Raw genomic sequence first — 25,523 nt, forward strand, 5'->3', positions numbered from 1 at the left:
GGTGAACCCGATTTGAATACTAACCTTCTAACCATCTTACTGTGTTTTTGAGTGCTTCTAAGTTGATTTGCAGGTCAAAAACTCAAAAATAGAGCCGTGCAGTGCATTCTGGACACATCCTGCGTCTATGTGAAGCATTCGGTGCCTATGTTGAAGCATCTTGCGCTTGTGTTGAAGACTTCTGCGCTTGTGTTTGACATCCTACGCTTGTGTCCTAACTTCTGCGCCTGTGTGAAGTCCAGAACAAAGGTAAAAAATGCAGTTTTTACTTGAAAATTTTTATATGTTTTAGTAAATTGCAATTTTGAGGGTCTTCGGTGCATTTTTGGACATTTGGTTCTAGATTATTTTAATACCTTTCCAACGCATCAAACGGTTTGTAATTTGGAGCTAGGATGAGAAAGTTATGCCTTCTCAAAGTGGACTGAAATTTTATATTTAGTTTTCATAAATCAGATCATCTATGCTTTGGATTTTGGTACTAATTATTTGTGCAGGATCTTGGCATATGCATGACAAAGACTACAAATCAAACTACTAACATGTTTTATGCAGAATCGATGGTCAAAGACAACAAATCACACCTCTAACTTGGGTTTTGCAGGTTGCCTCAGAGAAACAACCAAATTGTGTGTTTGAGATTTTTAATTAGGCACTTAGTGATTTTTTTTTAAATAGGTTGGAAATGAACCCTTGTTTGCTTTGTTTTTTAAGTATGACATTGGAGTAGGAGAGTATGCTCTCATCCTTCATAGGGTGATCAGAAATCCAGATCTTCGATACCATGCTTGTCTTGTTGATTGTTTGTCTCCATTAGAGGGCCTGCCTTCCCGACCACTTTGCTTTAGCAAGCAAGTGATAATCGTGAGAAGGGAATGACCCAAAGTGAGTACGGCTAGAATTCCTTGGCATTCTAACTCACTATAAAAAAATACCTGATGGGCGAAAGATTTGAAGGAAGTGTTACGTGGGAATTGCAGTTACTTGGGAAGTGATGCCCCTTGAACTCTTTCTCATATCAACATCTAAGTAGGGCCTCTTGGTCTAAATCATGCTTGCGTGACTACATTTGTTTGGTATCTTGATGGGCTTAATGTCTCAATCATGCTTGCATGACATCAAGGAGTAATACTTAACAGAAATCCTTACTACATACCTTGTTTTTAGAGGCCAAAAACCCTTCTAGTTGCTTGAGAAGGACAAATTCGGATACTTGGAAGAGATACTAAGTTTGCCATGGGGAGATTCCATGGGGAGATTCCATGGGGACTGATGCTTGGCTACCCTGAGAAGTGAGTGCCGTGGAGGGGAGCCCATGGGGTCAAGCATCTATGTATTCTCCTTGAATCCCATAATGAGTCTACCTCTCAAGTACCTAATGTCTTTGCCTACCCTAAGGAATGTGGAAATGAGCATGATTGTCTTGAGTCTAAGTTGTAACATCTTGTATTCTTTGATTGTCAAAAGTTGAATGTTATCCCATTTCAAAAGCAAAACACATTGATTATAACATAAGATCAAACACCAAAGACATTCATCCAACAAACATTCAACAAGATTCAAAGATCATACTTCAAGCATGGTTGTCCAACATTGTTCAAAAACTTGTCTCAACTCTTATGTCACTTACATTTAGGTTCATCCTAGGTTTCATTTTGCAAAGTCATTATCAAGTATCAAGGTTAGGTTTCACCTAAGTCATACTTCTTTTGCACATCAATAGAAGTCATCCACTTGCATATGTCCTCTTGCATTAAAGTCATACCATTGTCATACATTTATATTTGCATACCCTAAGTCTCTTCATTAAGCTTGAGTCATTATCATATCATATTAGGGTCATTTTCATAGCAATTGTCCTTTTGCATATAGTGTCAAAACTAGGTCTTGTCATACTTGAGTAATCCAAATCTTTGATAAACCCTAAGTCATTGTTAGGAAGTCTAGACCTTATCAAACCTTTTGTCCTTTTGTCATCAATATCATTTCGTCAAACCTAGCTTAGTATCCAAGCATATAGGGGAGACATTGTCATCTTGTCCTTTGTCTGTTAAGTCCTTTTGTCCTTTGAGGTCTAGACATCATTTCAATTTCCTAAAGGTCCATCTCTTAGATTTTCATTTCAAAAAGTTTGCCAAAATCTTCAAAACAACCAAAAACATAGGTTGCATTTTCATATATTTAGTTTGCATTTAGTTACACATCATATATTGTCTTTGAAAAATTCCAAAAAAAATTGCATTTGCATAAGTGACATGCCTGTTGAGATAAGATCAAGATCTAAGAAGATGAGTGAATCAATGTATCAATCCATGGATAACATAGTAAATTCGCAGTTTCAAACTAGTCAAACAGTGCAAGTTGAAGGTTCATTAAACACATCTCTACCACCATATGGAATGGTTCAACTTGGACCACCTCTATTATACGAACCAGTGTTTGTACCTATGAAACCACGACATGGGAGTGTTCCACCAACTCCAAGAGGAAATGCACCTTTCGATTGGAATCAGTCCAGCTTGCAATAGGAAATACAAACATTGTATGAAGAACCAACTCTATCTCAAGGATTTGGTTCAGATCAAGGCATTCACCAAGAAACAAATCCAAATGTCCAACCAGACTCTTCATCCGATTTTGATGTCTCTGATGATGTTGTTATGTACCTTAAGGATCCAAAGTTGACAAAAAAGATGGATAAATTCTTGAATAAGCTCTTTAAGAGGTTCCCACAAAAATATCTTGACATGATGAGTAATGTGACCTCCTCAAGTAAGCAAATTAATGTGCAAAAACAACAAGGCGGTGAGTTGTTAGGTTTCTCTCTACATCCAAATGATGAAAATGTGCAACAAGAACTCCAACCCACCTTGATGAGTAAACGTGCTTCAAAGGCATTGACAGTGACTATTCCTCAAAAGTCCACACTCAAAATAATAAACAATCCATTGTTTAATGCAACACCTTTAACACTAGATCAAATGAAGGCCACACAAATGTTGATGACAGGTGTCCCTCAACAAGAAGTGATTCCTCGAATACCAAAAAGTGGATCCAAATCTAAGATGCAAGAAAGCTTTATGATTGGAATGTCTGATCTTACAAATGTTCAAATTGCCTTTCCTTCATCCCAAAGCATTAATCCCTTGCCAAAATCCCCCATGCATATCCAAAGTCCAACCCCATGTCAAGAGGATAATTTAGAACATGAAGAAATGTGTCTTGAAACAGATCAAGATCAAGATCCTGAAAACTTATCATCCCATCCAATTGTTGACCAAGATCCCATTTCCCCAGACACTCATGATGATTCCCCTATTCTTGTCCATCCTATCCAAAGTCCTATAGACACTCCATTCCCTGAGCAAGATCAAGATATCCCAGTCCATCCAATCCCAAACGATCCCCTTCCATTTCATGAACACAATGTCCTTTCAAATCCTATTGACATTCCACTTCCTGAGAAAGATCATGATATCCCTTCCATCCTTTCCGATGATCCCATTAAAAGTCAAGAGCAAATCACCTTTAAAGAGGAATCCAATGATCTTCCTCCTTGTCAAGATCAAATCATTCCTTCAGATCCTCCACAAGATCCACTTGTCCCTCCATCTCCACATCCTAATCCCGCATATCCACTCCAAGATTGCATTTCTTTTGACGATCCCATTATTTCTTCCATTCCATCTCTTGAAGAGCCTATCATTGAACCATGTCTACTACACAATCCTAGTCCCCCTCATGATCCTAATCCCCCTCATGATTCTAACATGGCAGTGCAAGATGTTCATGAACCCCTGACATTAACAATGGGTTCTTCCACTTTGGTCCAATCCGATCCACTTCAAGATCTCATTATTTCTCTCATATCACATCCACCTCATAATGAACTCGCGTCTTCTTCCCAAAGAAAAGAGTATCCTACAAGTCAAGATATTGATAAAGGCAAAGGAGTAGACCTTCACAAGCAAGAACCCCTCCATATCAAAGAGTATACTAATGTCATGGCTGTATGTGGGAAAAATGGATTAATAAAACTAAATATGTGAAAAATTACGATAAATATCAATCCACACACACACACAGGACTTCTTGATGCAAGCTATGGAGTAACGTGATGTTACTCAGCTTCCCAAGGAGGGTCCCATGGTTCTCTATCTCACAATGTCTCTCAAACCAATGTTTTGCTCTCAGATTACTGAGCAAAATGGTTTAGGGATGGCAAATATGAGAACGAGAGAGATTTTAACTGTTTTTAATATGAGATGTGTTATAAGCTAGATGAGATGTTAGAAATGCAACAAACTAAATGATAAGATGACAAGGTTAGTATGAATACTATCCTAGCATACTATATTTAATCTATGATTGAGCTAAAATGATAAATAAACTACTTTAGCATGCATGTTCATGATTAATTCTGATCTAAATGGTAAATAAAGTAATCTAAGCATGCATATTAGTCTAATTTATGATCTAAAAGAGGCTAAATGGGGAGCATATATAAAATGAGAAAGCTTGAAAGAATTTGAGCATAAGTGTGATGCTTCAAATTTGAAAGATGATTGTTAAGAATGGAGGAATGAGAGCTCTATTTATAGCACAAACAGGGCAATGGATGGTCAGGATTGAAAGGTTTAATCAAGGGCCAAGTTTGAAAGTTGGGGATCCATGTGCACAATTTGCACCAATGAAATGGTGACAAATGTCCACACTAGATTGGGTTGAAAGAAGAGGTTGGAGGCATTAAAGGCCTAAGGAGACCTCATGGTTATCTAAAGGCTAAGGGTCAAGTCTAAGTTAGGTTTACCCAATGAATTAGGTTCTAATCCAAAGATAAGCCTTTGTGCAAATGATTAAGAGATAATCATGGTCAAAGCATTAATGACCTGATGAGACCCTTGGGTTGGATAGAGGTTGAGTCAAAACAAATGTTTTAACCATGTGGGAGGGTTTGAAATAACCATTAATGGTTATTGGAGACATTGTGGATTAAGTGGTTGAAGGTTGGAAGCCTTCAATGGTTTTCAAAGACTTTAGGGTTTTTGGTGGTTGAAGGTTGAAAACCTTCAATGGTTATCCAAGACTTTGGGCCATTTGAGAAGTGACCTCCCTTTGCTTAGGGATGTGACAAAGTTTAGAGGGTGTTTAGGTTAATTAGAATTGGTTAGAATATTCTAGAAGGGGTTAGGTAGGGGTTTGGGATTTTGCAAGTGGATGGGGAGGATAATAGGATTTAATTGAATTTATTTGATTTTCATTCAATTTGGTTGGAATTAAATAAATTTGATTTATTCAATTTAGGATAACTATTTAATTAAATTTGAATTTAATTAAAAGTGGCTAGGGGGATTTAATTGAATAAAATGATTTATTCATTAAATGGTCTAGTGAATTTAATCAAGTGATTTACTTAATTAAATAGAAGAATGTGGATAATTTAATTAAATTGGATTTAATTAAATAGGAAAATGAACATAAAATATTCATTTAGGAATATGGTCATTTTTATATGTCTACAATGGCTACAGAGCTCACACTCAAGACGTTGGTATCCCTCCATCAAAATCAAAACATATCCCTTCCCCATCATCGCTTCCATCCATTCTAGGTCCCTATATCCCTCCATCTCCTATGCAACATCAGCAAAGGCACACATCTTGGAGAACCTTCCATCCATCCCACATGCCTCCATATCATTCCCATCCACACCGACATTCATTTCCTCCTCCAAGCAATTTGGATGCCAAGTATAAAAGTCATAAGTCTAAAATTCCACATGTATTCAAGGATCAACATGTCCAATATAATCGACATGTCAAAACAAAGAACAAATTGATCTATAAAGAAAAAGAAAAATCAAAAAGGCTACAAAGGCCCATTGAGCAAAATAAAGAAAGGTCAAAATATATATGGGTTCCTAAATCCCTTGTGCAAGCAATGCACTCCAAGGAACCACAAAAGCATGAAAAATCAAAAACCATGTGGATCCCTAAGAAGCTCCTTGAAGCACAAAAGCCAAAAGAAACATCCAACTTGGCATCCAACATTGCTATTCCTCCATCCAAACCTTCCAAGTCTATTTCTCCATCACCTCCTTCATCCGTTTTGGGCCCTTATGTCCCAAAATCCATAGCCTTTCCTTCATCAAAATCTCAATATCCAAAATACATTTTTCCTCCATCAGTCCATCACCCCTCAAGGTGTGTGCCAATGTCGATCTTGCCTTCATTTCCATCCACTGAAGCCCAATTCTTCCAATACCCTACCTATTATCCAATCCATATTTTCCATCCTTCAATCCCTTTGATCCAATCCTTTGCATAAATCATTGCCTTAGTTTCATCTCATTGTCCATGTCCTTATCCTATCAACGTCTTTGAGCATACTTTTAAAGGTCATGGTCCATTCTTTTCAAGGCTACTATCCAAATAAAAAGACGCTTGAGTCCTTCTTCCATCCCCTATCATGTGTCCATCTTCTTCTGAAAAAAGTCAAAATACAAAAAAAGAAAAAAGTGAAAAAAAAAAAAAAAGACAAAAGAAGAAAATAAAGAAAAATAATTCGTCCACTGGTGAAAACCTGGCAAACAGGCACCTTGGGCAAGTACCGTGATGAAAACCTGGCAAACAGGCATCATGCGTAATTTATGAACTTCTTGCACACCACACTTGGGGGCAGGTTTCCTCCTTCATATCTTTTTGTCCTTCATTGTTCCATTATCCTATCAAACCCCTGTCATTACCCTTCATATCCTATTGTCCCTCATGTCCAATTTCCTCTTTCCACCTTTGATCTTGACAAGGCTGAGAATAATCATGAGCATCACGCATCTTGTTTGCAGCTTTCAGTCTATCATAGCTTTTGGTCATTTATCCATTTGCTTATTATCACCTTTCATCCATATTCCCTAGCTTATTGCGACTTTCTGCCACCATCATGTATCCTATCCCGACCTTCAGTCCATGTCCTTTATCCATTCTTGGTCTTGCTTATCCCATCCATCTCTTATCACTATCCATACATTATTTTTCATTCCTTGATCTTGATCTGACATAAGGACACAAAATTTAAACATGGTTTCAAAAACCTCTTGACATGTCCCTCATGCCATGTCATATCCAGTCTCTTGTCCCATCACGCAATAGCTCTTGGAAATTGCATTTGCGTTGTCTCCATAATAAAAGGCCTTTGTCTTCCCTCTATCCACGATCATTTCAGCAAGCCTATTTATTCACCTGTCATATTCCTTGCCTTGCTAGACACTGGGGGCAAAATTTGAAAAAAGTCATAAAAATTGAAAAAAGTCTTAAAAATCGAATAATTGTCCTAAAAAAAAAGTCATAAAAATCCAAAAAAGTCCTGAAAAAAAATCTCATAAAAATTGAAAAAAGTCCTGAAAAAAAAAGATCCAAAAAATCAAATAATCTCCTGAAATAATCCAAAAAAAAAATCAAATAATGTCCTAAAATAATCCAAAAAATTGAAAAATGTCCTGAAAAAAAGTCAAAAAAATCAAATAAAGTCCTGAAAAAAAAAAAAGAATGAACACAAAAAAATTGTAAAACTCCAAAAACCAAAAACATGCATTTTTGCAATAAGGTATTCCCTTTTTGCATCGACAGATCTCTGAGCATTCATTCAAGAACACTTGCAGTCAAATGTTGTGCTTTAATGAAATCACGCATTACCAGATGAACTTTTTCAACTCAAACCAAGCATTCAAACTGATCCAAATTGTCTTATCAATCGAATATCCGCATTAAAAATCATTTGTCCTTGTCACATTATCATGGGTCTTATACAGGGTGTGGTATACTCGAAACCAGACTGTGCCCTGTCTTAGACGGGGTACCGCATTTCCTTGAACCAGACAGCATGATCGTCCTATCAGCACTTTCAACTTTTGACAATGAAGATCAAGATGTTTGTTTGATTTGCTTGAATTTGTGAGTCTTATCTTTTTAATTGATTTATCTTTGGCTTCGATCATGTTCCTATGTTACTCGATGATGTCACCGAGTGATTTAGAGTGACCGGGATGGCTCATGATCCTTTTCTTTTTTTGTGACTGTCGTTTGTCTATGCTATGTCTGTCTTACGCAAAAAGGGTTGCATTTCAGCTCTGGCCTTCAATGCCATGATGCTACGCATCCATTTTGCTACATAAAAATAAATGTTCTCACCTACAAAGTGCATTACTGAAAGCAAGTTTTTCTTCAACTGTCCTTTGTCTCATTCATTTCTTCTTACTAACATTTCTTCCGTCAGTCCGGATAGTCAGTTCGGTCCAGTGCTCTAATCTCCAAACATATATGCTGCATCCTGCATTCATTGGTTAGTACATTTGCATTCCATCACATATTACATCAAGCATTTTATCCATTTCATTTCATAAATACATCAAAAAAAAAAAAACATAAAAATCCATCCATACATGTTCATAAACAAGTACATAAGTCATCCATACATGCAAAAAACATAAGTCATAACATATTGCATCCATCATATCGATGCATATCATATCACATATCATAATAATGTTGGAGTACAAAATCGGACTGTCTGTCCTAAGTATGGCCCGCAGGCTGACTGCAAAATGTCAAACTACATAATGTCCACTGTCTGTCATAAGGAGTACGTGCCTCTATCACTGGGTGCTCCCTCTATCCTCCTCATCCCCGCAATGTCCCGTAAGCCCTCAAAATTCATGAAATCCAAAACATGGGTTTTCGAGATACATACCCCTGCTCCTGCGTCCTCCGGTCGTCTGAATGTGTGTACACGTTCTCCAAGGTGATCCGCCGTTGGAATGTTCACCAACTGTTGACTTTGAAGAAAAGAGAATTTGCTCTGGAGAGAAAATGCCTATTCCTTACCACAGACACCGTTTCGAGCGCGTTCGGAGATATCGGAGACCTGCAGCGCGTGGACCACCAGTAAGTCAACCTTTTTGACCCTTTTTTGATTTTTGATTTTGTCGATTTTAGGTGTTTTTTGAATTTTTAAGTTCGGGCTTTTCGGTTCAGCGCGTCTAAGGTAAACAGTAGCGCATACGCAATGCGAAATAGCGCATCAGGGTCAAATTTAGGGGTCGCGTCCGAAAATATTTGGTAGCGCATAGGAGTTTTAGGTTAGCGCGTAGATGGAAAACAGCGCAGGTAACGTGGTTAGTAGCGCGTTGGAAGAACAGGGTAGCGCGTCGGTATAACCTAGCGCATAGGAAGCAAAGAAGTTCGCATAAAGCCGGAGGTTTAGCGCGTAATCATAACATAGCGCATAGGGCTTAACAAGTAGCGCTTAGGAAGATCAGATTAGCGCGTAGGTTGTTTCTAGCGCATAGGATGAAAAGGGGAGCGCGTAGGGAGGATAGATTAGCGCATAGACAGAGTCTAGCGCATAGGGTAGATTGGGTAGCGCAATGGAGGGAAAGAATAGCGCATAGACATAGTCTAGCGCATAGGGCAAATAGATTCGCGCGTAGGAAAAGCAGCGTAGCGCATGGATGGAATCTAGCGCATAAGGCAAATAGGTTAGCGCGTAGGACAAGCAGCCTAGCACGTGGGTCTTTTTTAGCGCATTTCATGTCTCTTTTAGCGCATCCAGGAAAAATTTGTGTTGTGGTCAATTTAAAATGTTGTGTTTTTGATGCATGTATCCAATATGAGTATTTGTATAACTTGTTTTGATGTGAATGTTTCCAAGTTATGTATAGATATCAAGCTATTTGTGGTGATCAGAACATGATTTATGTGTGTTATCTGTTTTAAGTTCAAATGTGTATGAAAGCCTGTGTTGTTTTACAAGCCGATATGGGTTGGAAACTTGAGTTGTTTTACAAGTTTTGATATGTGTGGGAAACTTGAGTTGTTTTACAAGTTTGTGATTGTGGTACTTGAGTTGTTTTACAAGTTTTGATATGGTTTTTGAGAACTTGAGTTGTTTTACAAGTTGATATGAGATGATAGGATTTTGAACTTGATGTAGATGAGCAAATTTGTTTCATGTATTTGATGTAAGTTTTATTTTGATATCTTTTTGTTGATGTGGAATCTGATATTGGATATGTTTTGTTTGTTGACAGGAGCGATTGGGGATCGTGCAGTCAAGGGAGAGATTCCCGAGACCATGGACACTGATACCACGTCTGTCACAGGCAGACCTGGACATTATTGAGAGGTGTGGATTGACCTCACTTTTAGATATGCCTCGGTTCACTATGAACTGGGGACTCTTGACAGCACTGGCAGAGAGGTGGCATAGTGACACGAACACCTTCCATTTTGCTACTGGGGAGATGACCGTGACACCAGAGGACTGCTATCGCATCCTGCATATTCCTGTGGTAGGAGCTATATTGCCCTATGAGCAGATAGAGGAGGGCGGCACAGAGGCACTGCGCCGGATTTTTCATGATGAGAGTGTCTGCGGTTATGAGATCCCATGGCAAGAGTTCCTGGATCTAGATTATGCGCCGCTGCCATCTGTATTGGCAGGATTTATTGGAGGATTCCTTTGTCCTAATCGCAGGTCAAAGGGATTTTCAGTGGGATGGGGGCTAGTGCTAGAGCAGATGGTCACACAGGGGCGGAGATTTGCATGGGGGTCAGCGATGTTGGCCCACCTTTACAGGAGCCTGCATGAGGTAGTATACCTCGGTTATAGCAGTTTATCGGCAGGGGTGACACTCTTACAGGTATGGTGCTGGGAGCACATTCCAGCAGCGAGGCCACTGGCAGACAGGGATAGGCCCGTGGGGGCAGCTTATGCATATGGTTATAGAGGCCTAGTTGTCCAGCGTAAGCTGGGCAAACTAGAGCACTAGAGGAGGGTTTTTGATGACATAGATACGGTCACTTGGAGACCGTATACAGGATGCGAGGTATGGGCTGAGGATGGGATGGAGATGCCGTTCGTTTTCATGACGAGGCATTTGATTGGGAGGACCCCGTTCGTCATTGAGCGGTTTTTGGTTACCCGAGTTTTGAGGTAGTTCGGGAGGTAGCAGGGTGTTCCACAGGGGACGTGCCTATATGCACGGCGGCAGCAGGATGTGGCCAATTGGGGGCCGACTATTGACAGTGTCGTTGCGATTGAGGAGTTTACTGGTTTGGCTGGGCAGATCTGGGACTATGCCCCAGAGATACAGGATGCCAGTATGACTGACGAGTTCGCTCGTTTATTTGCTGCTCGGGTGGTTGCGAGGATCTCAGATCCAGAGGAGATGAGACCGGCTTTTGATTCGGATGGAGAGGAGGGAGACGGGGGAGATGAGGGGGATGATGGAGATGATGGGGGAGATAGAGGGAGGAGGAGAGGGAGAGGTGTGCAGAGGGCAGTACGGCTGGACCGGATTGAGAGAGGGAGGGGAGGATTGGCCATTGGAGCCAGTAGAGAGGGGAGAGTTATAGAGGTATTAGCAGTAGTAGGAGGAGGAGAGGAGGAGGTGGGGAGACCAGTGCAGAGGAGGAGGATAGATATACTTCCACCTCCCATACCCAGGATAGGCCGAGTGGGGGGAGTGGCGCCAGCACAGGTACCACTACGGGTTCGAGTGCTGGGACACGTAGAGGACGCCCAGATCCGGACTCTTCAGATCACTGTGCAGCAGCTGCAGGCACAGATTTTGACTTATCAGAGGCAGATCTCTCAGTTGATCACTGAGAGAGATACCGAGATGGAGCGGTGGGGGCGAGCAGAGGAGGCCTTGGCGACCGTACAGAGAGCTGTGGTAGGTGGTCCCTTGAGAGACACCCTGAGAGAGCTGACACGGAGTGTGCAGGAGGCTGCATATTACAGGCGGCACTATGAGGAGGCGGTTCCCAGAGAGCGGCGTGTAGAGAGCTTTGCGCAGTCGAGATCGAGTCGATCTCGAACTACCGGGACACGATCGGAGAGCCGAGGAGTGACAGGGCCAGTGAGACAGGACCCTCCTGCAGATCCAGGAGCGAGTGTATCTGGAGCTAGGCAGGATCCTCCTGGAGATCCAGGGGTAGGTGCATCCAGAGCGAGACCATCTCCATTAGGGGATAGTCACACTTGAGAGACAGGGTCTCCATTGTAGTTTTGGATTTTTGCATTCTTTGTACTGGACATATGGCTGAGACACATTTTGTAGATTTTGATCATTTTTTGAGAAATATTTATGTATGGAGCACCATTTTTGATCGATGTGATGTGTTTATGGATGCATTTTATGTGTGCTACTTCCTTTCATATGATGATGTAATGCTGACATATATGATGTAATGTGTTATGAGACGTATCTTGAAAATGAGATGTATGATGTTAATATGCTGCTTTATGTAAGATGATGTGTAATGATGTAATAATGATAGATGGGATAGTAATGAGATGCAACTTATTATAAAATGAGATGCAACTAATTGTAAAATGATATGCAACTAATTGTAAAATGATATGCAACTAATTGTGTTTGGATCATCTCTCATTCTGTATTTGCCATCCGATATAACCATTTATTTGCTTTCTTTGTAAATATCATCATGGAGCTTTTCTTGATTTTTGGAAATGTTGAAAATTTATACAAGCATAATGGTATAATTGAACCATAATAACCTGAGTAAAATTTACATGATTTTTAATTTTGCAAGAGAGCACAAGCGTCAAGGTATAATTGAACCAGGATGACCGGAGTGCGTATTGCGTAAACAGACAAGAGTAGATCATTTATATGCGTGAAATGGGATCAAGCCTTTAGTGATATGGATCACGTCTCGAGGCAAATATTCACACAGTACAAGTGATCGCCTCCTAGACAGAAGCCTAAGAAAATTTTGGAAGTTCCTCATGATCTCTGGCTTTGAAGCTTTTGATGAGATGAGAAGATTCCAATTTATTTAAAAAGTTCAAAATGTAAAATAATCAAGACTTTAATGCGATAATGCAACATTTAGTATTTCAGAAAATCATCCATCCTTGAGTTTCTTGTTTATTGTTCATGTTTTGGTTGTTTGTAATGAAGTGCAGTTGTGTTTGTTGGATGTCCTGTGTCTTGAGATTTTACAATAGTTGGAATGTCTTTGAATGTTTGCAAGTTTGTGAATAGTTTAATGCCCCTAGATGAGTGTTTGTCTGGATATGGTTAGGTACAGTGATTTCCAAGCCATGGTGTGGTACGATAAGAGAATAGATACAGATAGATAACTCAGGATAGTGACTATGCTAAGTATATCCTGGATGGATAGAGGCTAAGTGTCAAGCGATGGCCGATAGCGTGTTGATGGATAAAATGGCATGGATATAGAGAAAGGAGCCGGCCTTTCACAAAGGCGCCTGTTTACTAGGTTTTCACCATTTGTTTTTATTGTACTTTGTATTTTGACTTTTTCTGGAGTTTTGTATTTTTTTGTTTGTTTTTGGCATTTTCCGTGCACTAGGCTACCTTAAGTATAGTACTTCTTTAGATGAATGCTATTATTTGGATCATCAAGCACATCTCCTTCAGAATTTGTTAGCTGATAAGCACCTGATCCATAGACTGAAATGATGACATAGGGACCCAACCAGTTAGGTTCAAATTTCCCTTTCTTTTCTCTATCTTGCTGGTTTCTGGGATTTTCTTTTAGGACTAGATCACCAACTTTGAAGTTACGAGGAATGACCTTATGATTGTAGCTCCTGCACATGCATTGCTGATATGCTTTGAGATGAGTATAAGCATGTTGGCGTCTTTCATCTAATAGTTCCAATTCTTGCAGTCGGTTTACTCGATACTCTTCATCTGGAATCAAACCTTTCAAAGAGACTCTAAGAGATGGAATTTCTACCTCCAAGGGTAAAATAGCCTCTGATCCATATACCAAGGAATATGGTGTTGCCCCTGTAGGTGTGCGGATGCTAGTCCTGTAGGCCCAAAGAGCTGGATTGAGTTGTACATGCCAATCTTTGCCTGCATCATTTACTGTTTTCTTGAGGATTTTTAGGATCGTTTTGTTAGATGCTTCTGCCTGACCATTTCCTTGTGGATAGTATGGTGTAGAAAATCGATGCTGAATTTTGAATTTTTCACATAGTTCCTGCACATCTTGGTTTTTGAAAGGTCGTCCATTATCTGTGACAATTGAACTTGGAATACCATATCTGCAGATCAGATAATTTAGGATAAAAGAGGCAATTTGTTTCCCAGTCACTGTGGTCATGGGAACTGCTTCGATCCATTTGATAAAGTATTCTGTGGCAGTTATAATGAACTTGTGTCCATTTGAAGATGAAGGATGTATTTTGCCTACCAGATCCAATCCCCACTGACAAAAGGGCCAGGATGTGGTAAATGGTTGTAGTTCCTGTGCTGGTGCATGTATCAGATTGCCATGGATTTGGCATTTAGGACATTTCTTGGCAAAATGATATGAGTCTTTCTCCATTGTAGGCCAGTAGTATCCCATTCGTAGAAGCTTTTTAGCAAGAGTAGTGCCACTCGAATGTGTGCCACAAATAACTTCATGAAGTTCATGTAAAGCTGAATCAGAATCATTACGATCAAGACAACGAAGAAGAGTACCATCTAGACCTCGACGATATAAGGTATCAGCGGTAAGGGTGTAACGAGCAGCTTGTCGGATAAAGTTACGTTTTTGGTTACGAGATTGGTCAATGGGTAATATATTATGCTTGAGGTAGTCGTATATTGGCCCATATAACAGAGAATCTGAACTGGTTAAGGCATATACAACATGGGATTCAGAATGGTCATAGGCGGGGGAGAACAGTTGCTCTACCAGGAACTCATAACGACTCTGTTGTTCTGGAATTTGTAGTAATGAAGCGATCGTAGCCATTGCATCGGCTGCTTTGTTATTTAACCTTGGTATTTGCTCAAAAGTGATGTGCACAAAATACTGCTTGAAGTCATCCACCATCCATTTGTAGGGTAGTAGCTTATCATCCTTTGTCTGATAGTTGTTGTTGATTTGATGGATGACCAATTGTGAGTCTCCATAGACTTTTAATTCTGTGATTTTCCATTCTACAGCCATTTTGATGCCGATGACCAATGCTTCATATTCAGCCATATTATTTGTACATGGAAACATAAGCCTGTATGATCTTGACATGGTGTGTCCTTCAGGGGTGATGAATAGAATGCCGGCCCCCGAACCATGTTGTGTATAGGATCCATCAAAGTATAGGGTCCATTGTTTGGAGGAAAGAGCAAAAACGTCCCTGTCTGGAAATTCAATGTCCATGGTTTGTTTTCCTAGTAGCGGTGCTTCAGCCAACTGATCTGCAATCGCTTGTCCTTTGATAGCTCGTCTTTCTATGTAGTGGATGTCAAACTCACTGAGAATCATAACCCATTTAGCCAATCAGCCTGTGAGCGCTGCCTTACTGAGTAGATACTTGAGAGGATCAATTTTGGCTACTAGCTTAATAGTGTGTGCTAGCATATAATGTCGGAACTTTTGAGATGCAAAAACAACTGTTAGGCAAGCCTTTTCAATGAATGTATAATTGAGCTCATATCCATTCAATGTTCTACTGATGTAATATATGGCGCATTCTTTTCCTTGTTGATCTTCTTGTGCCAATAATGCCCCCAGTGAAACATCTGTCGTTGATATATACAATATAAGAGGCTTTCCTACAATTGGTGGTACTAGAACTGGTGGATTCATCAGGTACTGTTTAATTTGGTAAAATGATTCTGCACATTTAGTCTCCCATTTGAATGGCACATTTTTGTGTAACAAGTGGTTAAATGGCAGACTTTTATCTGCTAGTTGAGCAATGAATCGCCTGATTGATTGAAGTCGCCCTTGGAGAGATCGAAGTTGACTGATATTCTTTGGTGGTGGCATATCCATAATGGCTTGTACCTTTGCTGGATCCACTTCAATACCTTTAGCTGAGATGATGTAACCTAGTAACTTGCCTGATGTAACCCCGAAGACACACTTCTTAGGGTTGAGTCGGACTTTGAATTTCTGCAACCGAGCAAAGATCTTTGTTAGGATGCCAAGATGTTCAGCTCTAGTGAAAGATTTTGCTAGTAAATCATCCACATAGTCTTCCATAAATGTGTGCATCATATCATGGAATATGGTTGTCATTGCTCGTTGATAAGTGGCTCCGGCATTCTTTAAGCCAAAAGGCATAACATTCCAACAGTAGGTTCCCCAAGGACAGGTGAATGCTATTTTGTCTTGATCTTCAGGAGCTATTTTGATTTGATTATAGCCTGAGAAACCGTCCATTAATGAGAGCATTGCATGGCCTGCTGTGAGATCTACAATTATATCAATACTTGGTAGAGGAAAGTCATCCTTTGGGCAAGCTTTATTGACATCTCTGAAGTCGGTGCATATTCTAATACTACCATCTGGTTTTGAGACTGGAACAATGTTAGAAATCCATTCTGCATAGTCAATAGGTCGGATGAATCCGACATCTAATAATTTCTTTAATTCCGTTTTGACCATGAGTGCTATCTGTGGATTCATCTTTCGTAGTTTCTGCTTGACTGGCTTGACCCCTGCAGAGATGGACAAGTGATGCATGATTAGGTGTGGATCCACTCCAGGCATATCAGCATATGACCAGGCAAAGTTAATTTGCTATCCTTTAAAGAAGCTGATGAATGCCAATCTTTCCTCTTCGGTCAGAGATTCTGCAAGGTGAATGTTTCTGGCTGCTTCAGTGGTACCAATGTTGATTGATTGAGTGGGCTCAATCAATATGGGTGATCGTTCATGAAAATGTTCAGGAAGAGTGTCAAGTCTCCCATCGTTAGGTGCCTTAAAAAGGTTTTCACCCTCAGATGCGTCCTTTATTTTTACTTTTTTGGGATCCATTGCTGCCATTGACTGGTTTTCAGCATTAGATTCATTATTTGATTCATTTTTGCGACTGAGAGACTTGGCACTCCCTGAAGAACAGACGTCATTATGCGGTTCACTGGCAGAGCCTGTTTCGGGATTTACGGTACATAGGTAGTGGATAATAGATTCATCATCTGGAAAAATTGGGATATCATGAGTCTCAGGTTCAGTCCAGTCAATGAGATCAGGGAAGACAAGTGGTAACGAATCATGGGGCGAGTCAAGTTCAGCTACTGTAAGTGTTAGAATAGAGTTATCATCGTGATGGGTCTTGTTTTTAAAAAAATTTAGGGTTTCATCGAGGTCTTCGATGGTATCATCTTCTACATAGACTTGTTCGTAATATTTCTGTTCGCTTTCCTGAACGTCATAGATATGCTGTGGTCCAAATTCAAGAGGCCTATCTTCTGTGTTATGTTCTTCTTGAGAAATGGATATGAAATCAGTATCATCGGGGATATTTGAAGTAGTATCAGAGCAGGTACCCCATTCATATTCATTTGAATCTGTTTCATATGCATCATCCCAAATTCTATCTGTACTGTAGACAGGTATGTTGTATGGCGAAAATAAATCTTTGATGATAGATACTATTTTGACATTCTGTGTTGATTCTGTATCTAATCCATCTTCTACATTCTGGATTTGTTCATAGATTGTGCTTCCTCGGGGAGGAATAATGGGTGCTTGTGATGATATGATTTGTTCTTGAGCCACCGGTGTGTGAATATGAGCCACTGCTGCAGATATGGCCTTCTTATGATCCAGAAGCTTTCCCTGATGTATCTTCTGATCTTGACGTTCTCTTGCCTTACAGATTGTTTCTGCTGATTCAAAGAGAGCTTCCTGCCATGATTCTTCTTTATATTTCTTCTTTTCTTTCCATTGAGGTTTTGTATTTGTATGTGGCGGCCTTTTTAATAGGAAAGTGAATTTAGAACCTAATTCTGCTTTATTTCTACTAGGTTGTGAAGGAAGATCTATAGGTTCAGTGACTCCTTCTTGGCATTTCCCAATAGGTCCTTTACCGCCATATCCCATTTGTTTCATGATCAAGTAGCCTTTTCCATACAAGTGCGTTGGTAGAACAATGTCTAGAGCGACCGCTCTATTAGCTTCTTCTTCATCTTTGTATAACCAGTTAAGAACATCTTTATCTTCTGATTCGTGTGCTAGAGTCCCCAATTGGATGAAGGTACCATCAAATTTAGTTATGGGCTGAGTTGCCTGATGTGTTGATAGAGTAGGTAAACCATGCGATCTAGGTGATGTTGGCAATTTGGTTAAACACAAAGGCTCCATAGAGTATTCGCCCATGCCTTGGTCCTTGATTTGCATTTTCTGTTTGAAATCTCCCCATAAGGAGTTGGATTTTATGGTTGGTGGATCAGATGTTGAAGACCGCTGCTTTTCTCTGTTATAAGGAACCAAACTATCTTGGGCTGCCCCCATTGCATTGCAATGTTGAAATGGATTGTGATCAGCTGATATGGAGATTTCCTGTCCATCATAAGGAAATTTGACACACTGGTGGTATGTAGAAGGTACTGCTTGCATTTCATGTATCCAGGGTCGACCTAATAAGATATTATAGGTGAGTTCAATATCTAAAACTTGACATATAGTATCTTTTTGCACTGGTCCTACCTGAATAGGCAATATCACTGTTCCTTTAGAGGACCGTTCCTCATCATCATTTGCTTTTATGGTAATCTTTTTACAAGGATCAATAGATTCTTCTGAGAAACCTAGTGCACGGATAAGCTTTAAGGTACATATATTAAGTCCGGCTCCTCCATCTATTAAGACTCTTTTAACACGGTGTTTGCAAACAATGACTTCAATATGTAGAGGAGTATTATGTGGATGACTCAATGAAGTATTATCATGCTCTGAGAAGGTGAGGTTATGAGACTCTGTCATGTGGGCCACCATAGCTTGGAATCTGTCTGTATCCAGATTTTGAGGTACATTTGTTTCTAAGAGTGCTTGCTCCAATATGTCTTTGTGTCTTGGAGATAGTTTTAACAATTCCAGGATAGATATCTGAGCCGAAGTTTTTCGCAGTTGAGTAACTAAGTCGTATTGGATCTTTGGTGTGGTGGTTGGAGGTGCAGTATGCCCCTTTAAGACATATTTCTGGGTCCGGGTTGTTACATTGACAGATTCATGATCACATTTATCTTGAATGGTTATAACATTGACTTGATGGTCTTCAGCTGATATGTGATTGATTGTGTTGTTGTAGATGTGATTAATACGAGCTCCGCATGTATCATTTGAACTTGATGCTCCATCTTTGTTATAATTTGGTAAAGGATCTTTGAAGGCTTCGTGATCATTATTTGTTTTGAGACCATCCACTGTTAAGTCACCTCGATCAATCATGTCTTGGATTATGTGTTTCAATCTCATGCACTCGTTTGTTCTATGACCTTTGTTTCGATGAAAATCACAATAATGGGAATCATTCCACCAAGGTGGTTTGATCGGGGGTTCGTAATTGTTGATTGGAGGTAAAGAAAGAACCTTGTTTGCTAACAGCTCTCTGAATGCGGACTCTAATGATTGGCCCAATGGTGTGAAAATACGCTTATGGAAATTGTTGGTGTTGTTGCGTGAATTGTTGTTAGGCCCTGGATTCAGATTTTTGTTTTGATTATCGTTGGCATTGTTGGTGTTGAGTTGTCCTTGAGTATTGTTTGGTGTATTGGGAGTAGCATTTTTAGGATTTTTCGTATTCTGAGTATTTCCTGATAAAGCAAGCACTGGCTGTTTAGATTTAGGATCATAGGATTCATTGTTGCCGTCATTTTTGTTTCGAGTCCAAAATCGAGTTTTGTCTAGATTGGTATTGTTTTGGTTATTGTAGTTTGATGAGTTCGTTCCTTCTTTGTAGAACTTGAGTGTTCCCTTTTTGACACAAGCTTCCTCTACTTGGATGCCATTTTCAATTAACTTGTCAAAAGATGTGATGCATTGAAGTTTGAGTCTGTAACTCATTTCCCCATTCAAGTTATCAATGAAGATTTCCATTTTCTCTTTTTCAGGAATATCGCGAGGATATCTTGATACCATGCGTCGCCAACATTGAAGGAATAACATGAATGTTTCATTGTTCTTTTGTTTGGTGTTGCAGATATCTAACATGGTTATGGCATGTTGGACGTTGTAAGAATAATGGGTGATGAACTTGTTGACCAATTCGTCAAATGATCTAACAGGTGGTGTAATCTTGGATAACCATTCCATTGTTTGTCCTCCCAGGCTTCTTGGGAATAACCTCATCAGATATGTGTCATTATGAGCAAATTCAAGACTCATAGTACAAAATTATCGAACATGATCTCGAGGATCACCTTTCCCATCATATTTATCAAATTTGGGAATGTCTGAGTTTGGAGGAAAAGGTATCATGTTTAAGCTTCTGTCAAATGGATAAGGACAGATTTCGTTTATAGAATACCGCACTGTTGTCCCTTGTTGCATGTCATGCATTTGTCTTTGCAACATTTGCATCTATTGAGTAAGAGCAACCAAAGGCGTATTATCTTGCCGAGGGAAGAGTTCTTCCCTTGGATTTGTTCTCATTTGAAAAGGTGTAGCAAATGGTATGTGTTGTTCGGGGGTTTCGAACATAGGTACTCGCATTTCTGGTATATGTTGTTCTGGAATACGTTGTTCAGGTATGCGAGTCTCTTCTTCCCTTTGTTGTTCTTGATATGTGTATTGTTGAGATCCTGTTTGAAAGACGTTTGCGTCGAAATCTTCAGGAAGTTTGACACCTTTGCTTGTAAGCATAAGTAGATATTTTTCTTTGTCATTTTCCATGAGTTTTTCAATGAGTTTTTGGAATGAAGGATTTTCTTGGCATTCCTGAAGAATTGCGTCAATAATTTCAGGATCTTCTAAAGATGGAACTTCAAAAGCATTTGATAATCTGCGATTCATACTTGATTCCACGGGTGTCTCGCTTTGTTTGTTTCGTTGAGAGTGAGTGACAGGCATTTCAATAGAAACTTTCAGTGATGAAAGGAACAAAGTCCTCGTTGATGTTTTGCTCTGGCGTTGGTGGTTTTGGTCTAGGTGTGTTATATGTGATGCACTCGTCGAGCAGTAATGCTAGATTGATTTTTCCTCCGCGGTTTATCTTTTGATTAAAAGCAGACTTTTGACAGTATGCTCTTGTTTTCAGGGGTTCTTTGTCAAATTCACTGGATTTGTTTTGGATATAACGTTTGACGTGATGAAGAAATACCTGATGAGATTTAAAGAGTTGACGATTGATGTATAAAAATTTATTTCTCTTGATGAATTTGGAAAAGCTCGGTCGCTGTTTCTTTAACGTGATGTTGCGATAGAGGTTCTTCTTTCTCAGAATGAGGGGATTAGTCATGCATGAGTGATCAATGATTTCCTTTGATTGATTTGGATTCAGTTGATTCTTGTTTTGAAAATTTCAAATTTTACTTTATCAGAATGAAGGTTTAGCTATTTCTTCACGATAAAGCATGTCAAATGATATGGATAAGAGTTTCCCGATCTGGAAACTGAATTTGACAATTTGGAAAATTTTTAGACAAGTGTTTTTGAGATGAGATCCGTAAGATATTTAAAGGATTGAATTGACACTGATGATGACAAGTTTCCGGATTATGATAGAAAAGACGTCCTCTAATGCTCGATTCATTTTCAGATTTGGACAACCTTGTTTGACGCAAATTTGACTTGAGAAATAGTTTTATGGCTTGTTTTTGTCACTCGGGTTTGATAAAGACGTGTTTTGATGAAAAACTGTGTTTTAAAATATTTTGAATTTTTCAAAAAATTTTGGTCTTTCAACTCTCTGTTTTTCTCCTTTTTCTCACGCGCTAAAACAGTTGTTCAATGCGCTAGAAATTTTTTTTAATGCGCTAAAACTATTTATCCACGCGCTACTCTGCCCCTGGTCACGCGCTAAAATATTGACTTTGGAAAATTTTGTTTGGTCGACTGTGAAATATGTACGCGCTAGACTGTATTTTCTAAGCGCTGACTGGTTTGGTTAATGCGCTAAAACAGAGATTCCACGCGCTAAGATGTTTGTTACACGCGCTAAAACAGACTGTTTTGAAATTTGTACTGAAGTTTTTCTGGAGAATTACGCGCTACACTGCGACTTTCACGCGCTAACTGGTTTGGTTAACGCGCTAAAACAGAGTTTCGACGCGCTAAGACGTTTGTTACACGCGCTAAAACAGACTGTTTTGAAATTTGTAGTGAAGTTTTTCTGGAGAATTACGCGCTACACTGCTACTTTCACGCGCTAATTAGTTTGGTTAATGCGCTAAAATAGAGATTCTAAGCGCTAAGATGTTTATTACACGCGCTAAAACATACTGTTTTGAAATTTGTAGTGAAGTTTTTCTAGAGAATTACGCGCTACACTGCTACTTTCACGCGCTAACTGGTTTTGTTAATGCACTAAAACAGAGATTCTAAGCACTAAGACGTTTGTTACACGCACTAAATGATTCCTAACATGCGCTAGGATATGTTTTGTACGCGCTAAAATATCTGGTCTCTGTTTTACTTTCAGTTGAAACGCTACTGTTTTGGTTGTACGCGCTATTTTGTTCTTCAGATGCGCTAAAATAACTGTTTGACGCGCTAATATGTTGTTCCCATGCGCTAAACTACCTTGATTTTTCCTTTTGGTGCCTTTGTGATGTTTTTGACTTTTGTTGAGAGAATTTTTAAGTAGGATGGATGATTTTCTGAAATACAAAATGTAAACACGGCACACAAAGTACAATCATTTCACTTAATCTAACATAAAGTGTATGTTCTGTCAAGGATGTTTTCGAATCCCCAATGTTTTAATAGGTTGGATACAAAATAAACACTTCAGAAAGACTCTTTATTCAAGGGTCATAAGCAACATCATAGCTCACTAGTCTCGATACTCCTTCAGCTCAAACAGCCGTGTCACCCCCTAGATGGCGCCCATTTTTTTGCCTTCTGCCAGAAATTAACCCAAAGTGAATTGCTTCACACTTGAGTAGTTATCTTGGGAGATATATGGTGAGTAATCTTGTGGGCGGATTCTTCCCCACCCTTGCACTATGATGTTACAAATGTTTGGATACTGACTCAGTTCAAAGTTTCTAATGCTAAGGTTCTTAATCAGGCTTCCCATTCGGCCGTCAGTGATAAACTCCCTCAGGAGGCTTCCCAACCTTTAGAACAAAGGCTTTACGTATCTCAAGGATACTGGGGGAAGGCTAATCGCTGCGCGCAACCGTTGAAAAGGACTTTCGTCACTTTCCACATTTGATTATAGTGGGTTGGAATTCTTGGCGTCAAAGTCGTTCCCCACTTAGGTCGTTCCCTTCACACCGGCCATAAACGGCTTTAAGAGTTGAGTGCAACTCCTCGGGAAGGCAGGCCTGCTAAAGGATTTATTGTTTGAATTAAAGAAAGCTTTAAGAGTGGTTTGGCTTTTTGGTCACCCAGTTAAGGGGAGAGCATATACCTTCCACTTTCGATACACGGCAGATAAGTTGTTCTTTTTAGCCTTCAAGACAATGGTTTGCTAACCTCTATTTGGAGATGTTGCTCCAACAAGCATGGTGTTCTTTTTAACCCTGTATAGCAATGATTATTTAATCTATGGAAAATAGATCGTCAACAAAGCAAATTTCGATTTTCGAGGTCAACAAAAGGAAAAACGTTTTGTTTGTAAAACAAATCTCCTCGCTTTTCCTGCAAGAAACTTGTTAAAAATCCTGCAAAAAGAAATCGGTTAGTTTGTTTCGAGGGACTTCCACAAGTCTAAAATTATTTATTCGGTTACACAATCTTTTGTTGGTTTTCTTTTTGACGCGTTACAGAACAAACTGTACGCGCTACAATATTGGGTCAATGCGCTACTGTCCCGCTTGCGTGCGTTATTCTGTTTCTCATAAGCGCTACTCTGTCGCTCAGACGCGCTAATTTATGGTTTGGTTTTCCCGCGGTCTGTTATTCGGGAAATTTTTTAAGTTTAATGCGCTGACTGTCTATTCAAATGCGCTGGAAGATCGATTCTAAGCGCTATTATTTTTGGCCCATGCGCTAATCTGTCAGGTAGACGCGCTGATCTGCGTTTCGGTTTTTCTCGGGAAATTATGAATTTCAATGCGCTAACTGTCCGTTGATACGCGCTGGAATATGTAGGTGAAGCACTAAAACTTGGGGTGCATGCGCTATTCTGTCAAGCAGATGCGCTAATCTGTGGTTCGCCGGCGTCGATACCTACAGGAAAATTTGTCAATAGTTTAATGCGCTAAGGAACAGTTTGAACGCGCTGGAACAGAGAGCCCACGCGCTAAACAGTAGGCTAGAAGCGCTAAACTGTTTGGCTTATGCGCTAAAATGTTCCTGAGACGCGCCAATTCTAGTTTCCCGCGTACCTGCAAAAGTCTTCAAATTCAAAAAATGATAAGTTATTGGGGTGCGAGCCCCACGGTGGGTGCCAGAAATATATGTGGGAAAAATAGATTAATAAAACTAAATATGTGAAAAATTACGATAAATATCAATCCACACACACAAACAGGACTTCTTGATGCAAGCTATGGAGTAACGTGATGTTACTCAGCTTCCCAAGGAGGGTCCCATGGTTCTCTATCTCACAATGTCCCTCAAACCAATGTTTTGCTCTCAGATTACTGAGCAAAATGGTTTAGGGATGGCAAATATGAGAACGAGAGAGATTTTAACTGTTTTTAATATGAGATGTGTTATAAGCTAGATGAGATGTTAGAAATGCAACAAACTAAATGATAAGATGACAAGGTTAGTATGAATACTATCCTAGCATACTATATTTAATCTATGATTGAGCTAAAATGATAAATAAACTACTTTAGCATGCATGTTCATGATTAATTCTGATCTAAATGGTAAATAAAGTAATCTAAGCATGCATATTAGTCTAATTTATGATCTAAAAGAGGCTAAATGGGGAGCATATATAAAATGAGAAAGCTTGAAAGAATTTGAGCATAAGTGTGATGCTTCAAATTTGAAAGATGATTGTTAAGAATGGAGGAATGAGAGCTCTATTTATAGCACAAACATGGCAATGGATGGTCAGGATTGAAAGGTTTAATCAAGGGCCAAGTTTGAAAGTTGGGGATCCATGTGCACAATTTGCACCAATGAAATGGTGACAAATGTCCACACCAGATTGGGTTGAAAGAAGAGGTTGGAGGCATTAAAGGCCTGAGGAGACCTCATGGTTATCTAAAGGTTAAGGGTCAAGTCTAAGTTAGGTTTACCCAATGAATTAGGATCTAATCCAAAGATAAGCCTTTGTGCAAATGATTAAGAGATAATCATGGTCAAAGCATTAATGACCTGATGAGACCCTTGGGTTGGATAGAGGTTGAGTCAAAACAAATGTTTTAACCATGTGGGAGGGTTTGAAATAACCATTAATGGTTATTGGAGACTTTGTGGATTAAGTGGTTGAAGGTTGGAAGCCTTCAATGGTTTTCAAAGACTTTAGGGTTTTTGGTGGTTGAAGGTTGAAAACCTTCAATGGTTATCCAAGACTTTGGGCCATTTGAGAAGTGACCTCCCTTTGCTTAGGGATGTGACAAAGTTTAGAGGGTGTTTAGGTTAATTAGAATTGGTTAGAATATTCTAGAAGGGGTT

The sequence above is a fragment of the Cryptomeria japonica genome, chromosome 3, assembly GCF_030272615.1.
Source record: "Cryptomeria japonica chromosome 3, Sugi_1.0, whole genome shotgun sequence".
Taxonomy (NCBI): Eukaryota; Viridiplantae; Streptophyta; class Pinopsida; order Cupressales; family Cupressaceae; genus Cryptomeria; species Cryptomeria japonica.